Source organism: Arachis duranensis, chromosome 6, assembly GCF_000817695.3.
Source record: "Arachis duranensis cultivar V14167 chromosome 6, aradu.V14167.gnm2.J7QH, whole genome shotgun sequence".
NCBI lineage: Eukaryota > Viridiplantae > Streptophyta > Magnoliopsida > Fabales > Fabaceae > Arachis > Arachis duranensis.
Window position 1 is genome coordinate 93,903,718 of NC_029777.3, and position 5,936 is coordinate 93,909,653.

General features: G+C 40.1%; 1 long non-coding RNA gene across 2 annotated transcripts; it reads left to right on the forward strand.

Annotated features, from left to right (window-relative positions):
• Positions 1 to 2,209: 2,209 nt before the first annotated feature.
• On the forward strand, positions 2,210 to 5,012 carry LOC107494697 (uncharacterized). Of its 2 annotated transcripts, XR_001593347.3 has the most exons (3): positions 2,226 to 2,650; positions 2,754 to 3,004; positions 4,321 to 5,012. It is a non-coding gene; the product is annotated as an uncharacterized LOC107494697 (long non-coding RNA). The 2 variants fall into 2 exon arrangements; XR_001593346.3 differs by having other exon boundaries at positions 2,210 to 2,650; positions 2,754 to 5,012.
• The last annotated feature ends 924 nt before the right edge of the window (positions 5,013 to 5,936 follow it).

A 5,936-nucleotide genomic window follows, 5' to 3' on the forward strand; every position in this document is an offset into this window, starting at 1 on the left:
TTAAACTCATTTCAAATCTTTAAAGAATCAACTTCAAAAGATTACATTTCACAAAGCCGCACAACAATTCAGCCAAACCAACATCCATAATCATTCGAGTCAATCAAATAATACATAAGGCAATTACAATCACCAAATACACAATATCTCACATCAGTATCCATATGTAATAATTCCAATACATAAAACATAGTTTTTGGAAAGCGCCCTTACCTCAAAATGCAAATCCATAATCCAAACGTCTTACAGAGTCCTTTCCGCCTCAACCCGAACTGACGGCAATCAAAACCTCAGCTCCCAGTCACTTTCGCAATAACCATAGCAACATTAATCGCAACATACAACAATCAGAACTCGATTTTCACGTTATCAAAACTCATGTTCATTAACCGAACACAACAGAATACTAACGCGAGATCATTCGAAACATAATTTCTTACCGAAACAACACAATGAGGCAACTGCGATTTCGAACCGGCCCGGCAACAGCTTTGGCGGTGGCCAAAAGCTCCGGCGGATCAACTGGAAGAACCCTACAGCATTAAAACCATCTCAAAAACTAAAAAGGCAGAAACCTCAAATGAAACCCTTACCGGCAACTTTTTCGGCGACGGCAGAAGTAGCCAGAAGCTCCGGCGGTGGTTCCGGTGGCATCAGAACTCCGGCAGCGGCGGATCTGAACCCTCTCCTAACTGCGGTTCAACTAACCATCACTAGCAACGGCGACGGACATCAGCAACGGTGAACGGCAGTAGCTCCGGTGTGGTTCCGATAGCTACAACCACTCCGACGGCCAGAATCACAGAGATGCAACTCCTTTCTCCGGTCAGATCCAACGGCCGCAAAAGGATCAACCCCAACTCGCGATGCCATTTCCTCCTCCTGTCATGCTTGACGGCGGCAGACCTAGCAGGAAAAGGATCCTCGGCGCGGCGGAACGGCGGTGGTCAGTGGCGCGTCGGCGGCGACTGGACGCAGCTCGTTGCTCCACGGCGACTCCCTCTCTCCCGTTGTGTCGCCTCCACCTCCTCAGGTTCTCCGACAACAGCGGCGCAAACATCGGTGACCACCGTGGCTGTGAGCAGCTCCTTTAACGGCAAGGAACAAGGACCCAATGGCGACTGCAATCGGCGGCTCTTTCCCCCTCCGCGGCCCTCTTCTCCATCGGTCTCTCTCTCTGTCTCGTGCTGTATTGGCGGAAGCTCGACGGGACCGTGGCGGCGCGAGATTGGCGGCGGCGATGCGTGGCAGGTTCGGCGGCTTGGTGGGGACACGCAGCTGGCAGCAGTGAGGATGGATGACGGTGACCAGCTGAGCGGCGGCGTCCTCACTCTCCTCTGCCGCAGCTCAGCCTCTCTCTCTTCCTCTTCGGTCAGACGGCGGCATGGTGGTGGTGCAACCCAGTACACCGACGCAACCTCTTCCCCTTCCCTGATTCCCGTTCTTCTTTTCCCTCTGGTTCAAAGAACCATGTGTGTGTGCTTAGTTAGGGTAGGGCTGTGCAGCAAAGACAGTGAAGAAGAGGGTTTGAGGCTGCGCAGCATGAAGAGAGAATAGAGGGAAGGGTATGCCAAATTAGGGTAAGGGGCAATATCGTAATTTCACATAAAATTGGGGATAATATAGTAACTGAAACCCAATTTTAAATCCAACACTAATTGTATATAGAAAATCTTATTGTTGAGTGGGAAGGGGATCGGGTCATGGTAACGGGTTACTAGGTTAGGGTTTCCTTATTTTGAAAATTAGGGTTATGGACATTTTAGTAATTTTACTTAAAAATAGGTATAACGTAGTAATTAGAAATAAATTCTAATTCAACAATAATAGTGTATAAAAATACTATTTGCTCATCAATTTCACACTTTATTTTCAATAAAACGTTCAAATCCAAAAATTAGAAATAATATACTTAATTTCTTCATTTTTCCAAATAGTAGTATTAATATCTTAAAATATAAATTTCTTATTATTTCATAACTATCAACTTTATAATTTAAATATAGAAGATAACCCAATAATTATAAAATTGGATAATAATCATAACTCATCTCAAATCCAATAAATCAAAAATTGCCTTAATTATCTCTAATAAAATAATTTCTGAAATTAAGACTATAAATAACTATATGATTTGAGATTTACTCATAAAAAGACTTTTCAAAGGTTTTGGGTCTTACAAGGTTGATCAACAAAGTTGTATCCTAAAATAGCTTTAAGGATGTACTTTGACATCCAGTCCACAGCTCTATTCCCATCCCTATATGTATGAGTATACCTCAACTGTCACTCCCTTCTTCTAAATGCCTCTATGCTTCTAACAAGCATATTTGGGTGTTTTTCATTTCTCTCCCCTTGCTGAATAACTTCCACCAAAGGTTGAGAGTTCAAATCCAAGATCACTTTCCTAAAACCCAGGTCCTAGACTGTTTGCAATTTTTGAAGAGCACCCCATAATTCTGCTTGAAATGCTGTGCATGTCCTAATATTCATCACAAAATCCGTCATCCATCTTCCCTATTCATCTCTGCACACTCCGCTGCATCCCGCCTCTCCATCCATCCCCTCTAATGCTCCATTTACATTAACCTTTATCCAGCTTGGCGGCGGTGGAATCCAAGATATATTCACATCCATCCTTCTGTTTCGAGTATGTATTTCTCCTCTTCTTGTAAGTAAAGCTTCTTTTATGCTTTGCACATAGTTGACAACGGAATTTACTGGATCTACTGGTCTCTTCTTTGGAGGGTTAGAAATTTTCTAATTCCTCCATTTCTATAGCCACTAACAGGTTGTGATGAAGAGAAATTGCCACTTTTCTTAGTTTTGGAAGCCTATGTTCGACGAAAGATTCCATCTAATCTAGTGATCAAAGGGAGATCTGAAGAATTCTTGAAGGTTGGAAGGATGTATCAGATTAGTCTACACCCTTAACATAACTCCACAATAGCGCAAAACATGAATTTGGATTTTTTTTTGTATATTTTACAGTGATGACAATCAGGTTCTGTTCCAATCATCTTGCTTTTTTTACTTGTTGTTAGAAGCTTTTTACATGTTTCTTGCCAAAAAAATATTTCATTTTTTGTGGCCCCTGCCATTTTCAAATAATACTTCAGATTTGATCGTGCACACTATTTTGAGTAATTAGGTGCATATAAGCACTCTTAGTTGAAAAGTCCTCATCTTAGATGAGGTTCCATATTACTTGGTCTTCTCCTATAACTTCATTAGGGGGAGGGACAACTGTGATTTTGCTAATAATATTTTAAGGAAAAAATTGCTTAATGCTCATTAGAACCTAGTTACCATCTTTATTAATATAATCACCTTCTAATTCAATTATGTCTCTATCAGCTGAGTTGTAGTTTTCATTAGTTACCATTAGTTACCATGGCATCAAGATATCTTCCAAGACTAGGTGTCTCTTGAAATTCACATTTTTGAATGATATTTCTTTTAGTATTCATGTCCACATTCTATGAGAAAACAATAGAAGTTTTCACAACATTAATCTTCAAGCCCGAGACCATACAAAAGTTATCAAGTTTATCTTTCACCATTTTAATTTGCTCACTCAATGCTTCTACAAAGAAAATCAAATTGTCCACAAACAGAAGATGGGCTATGCGAAGCCCATGCCTTCCAGCTATCATTAGCTTACATTTTTGTCTGTTAACACTGTCTTCTATAATTTGTGACAATTTATTTGTGGCAATAAAAAATAGGTAGGGAAAATAGGATCCCTTGTCTTGACCTCTTTGTAGGAATAAATTCTTCCGTTTTGCAACCATTTCATAATATCTTAAACGATGTAGTGAAAACACATTCCATCATGACCTTGAGAATATGCTTTGTCACACCAAACTCCTCTAAACTCTTATGAATAGATTCCTATCATAAGTTGTCATGTGTTTTTTCAAAATCTATTTTTATTGCCATGTATTTGCATTTTCCTTTTTCATTTTCTACATGTCAAAAATTATCTCTTTGACAATTACTATACTATTGTGAATAATTCTTCCTAGGATAAAACTAGCATGCTAGGGAATAATCCTTTGGATTATGATTGGCTTAATTTTAGCAACCATTAACTTCAAAATACATTTATAGAACATATTGCAAAGCACGATAGGTCTAAATTCATTGATGAATTTAGGTCGATCAATGATGAGCGGATAATTTATACGCTTTTTGGCATTGTTTTTAGGTAGTTTTTAGTAAGTTCAAGCTACTTTTAGGGATGTTTTCATTAGTTTTTATGTTAAATTCACATTTCTGGACTTTACTATGAGTTTGTGTGTTTTTCTGTGATTTCAGGTAATTTCTGGCTGAAATTGAGGGACTTGAGCAAAACTCTGAAAAAGACTGACAAAAGGACTGCTGATGCTGTTGGAATCTGACCTCCCTGCACTCGAAATGGATTTTCTGGAGCTACAGAACTCCAATTGGCTCGCTCTCAACGGCGTTGGAAAGTAGACATTCAGAGCTTTTCAGCAATATATAATAGTTTATACTTTATTCGGAAATTGATGATGTAACTTGGCGTTGAACGCCAAGTACATGCTGCTGTCTGGAGTTAAACGCCAGAAACACGTCATGATCCGGAGTTGAACGCCCAAAACACGTTATAACTTGGCGTTCAACTCCAAGAAAAGTCTCAGCTCGTGGATAGATCAAGCTCAGCCCAAACATACACCAAGTGGGCCCCAGAAGTGGATTTATGCATTAATTACTTACTCATGTAAACCCTAGTAGCTAGTTTAGTATAAATAAGACTTTTTACTATTGTATTAGTCGTCTTTTGACCACGTTTCATCTTTGGTCTCAGTTTTGTTTTATTCTTCATCTTAGGAGGCTATTGATCACGTTTTGGGGGCTGGCCATTCGGCCATTCCTGAACCTTTCACTTATGTATTTTCAACGGTGGAGTTTCTACACACCATCGATGAAGGATGTGGAGCTCTGCTGTACCTCAAGTTTCAATACAATTACTATTACTTTTTATTCAATTCTCTTTTATTCTTATTCCAAGATATACGTTGCATAACACTTTGATGAATGTGATGATCCGTGACACTCATCATCATTCTCACCTATGAACGCGCGTGACTGACAACCACTTTCGTTCTACCTTAGGCCGGGCGCATATCTCTTAGATTCCTCAACAGAATCTTCGTGGTATAAGCTAGATAGATGGCGGCATTCATGGGGATCCGGAAAGTCTAACCTTGTCTGTGGTATTCCGAGTAGGATCCTGGGAATCCGGAAAGTCTAACCTTGTCTGTGGTATTCCGAGTAGGATTCCGGTATTGAATGACTGTGACGAGCTTCAAACTCCTGAAGGCTGGGCGTGATGACAAACAAAAAAAAATCAATGGATTCTACTCCAACCTGATTGAGAACCGACAGATGATTAGCCGTGCTGTGACAGAGCATTTGGACCATTTTCACTGAGAGGATGGGATGTAGCCACCAACAAGGGTGATGCCTCCAGACGATTAGCCGTGCAGTGACAGCGCATAGGACCATTTTCCCGAGAGGATTAAAAGTAGCCATTGATGATGGTGATGCCCTACATACAGCTTGCCATGGAAAGGAGTAAGAAGGATTGGATGAATATAATAAAAAAGTAGAGATACGAGAGGAGCACAACATCTTCATACGCCTATCTGAAATTCCCACTATTGAATTACATAAGTATTTCTATCCCTTTTTATTTTCTATTTATTACTAATTTTCAAAACCCAAAACCATTTAATCTGCCTAACTGAGATTTACAAGGTAACCATAGCTTGCTTCATACCAACAATCTCTGTGGGATCGACCCTTACTCACGTAAGGTATTACTTGGACGACCCAGTACACTTGCTGGTTAAGTTGAACGAAGTTGTGAGCTTCTCTAACAGTGCCTGGAACTCTTTTATCACAATTTC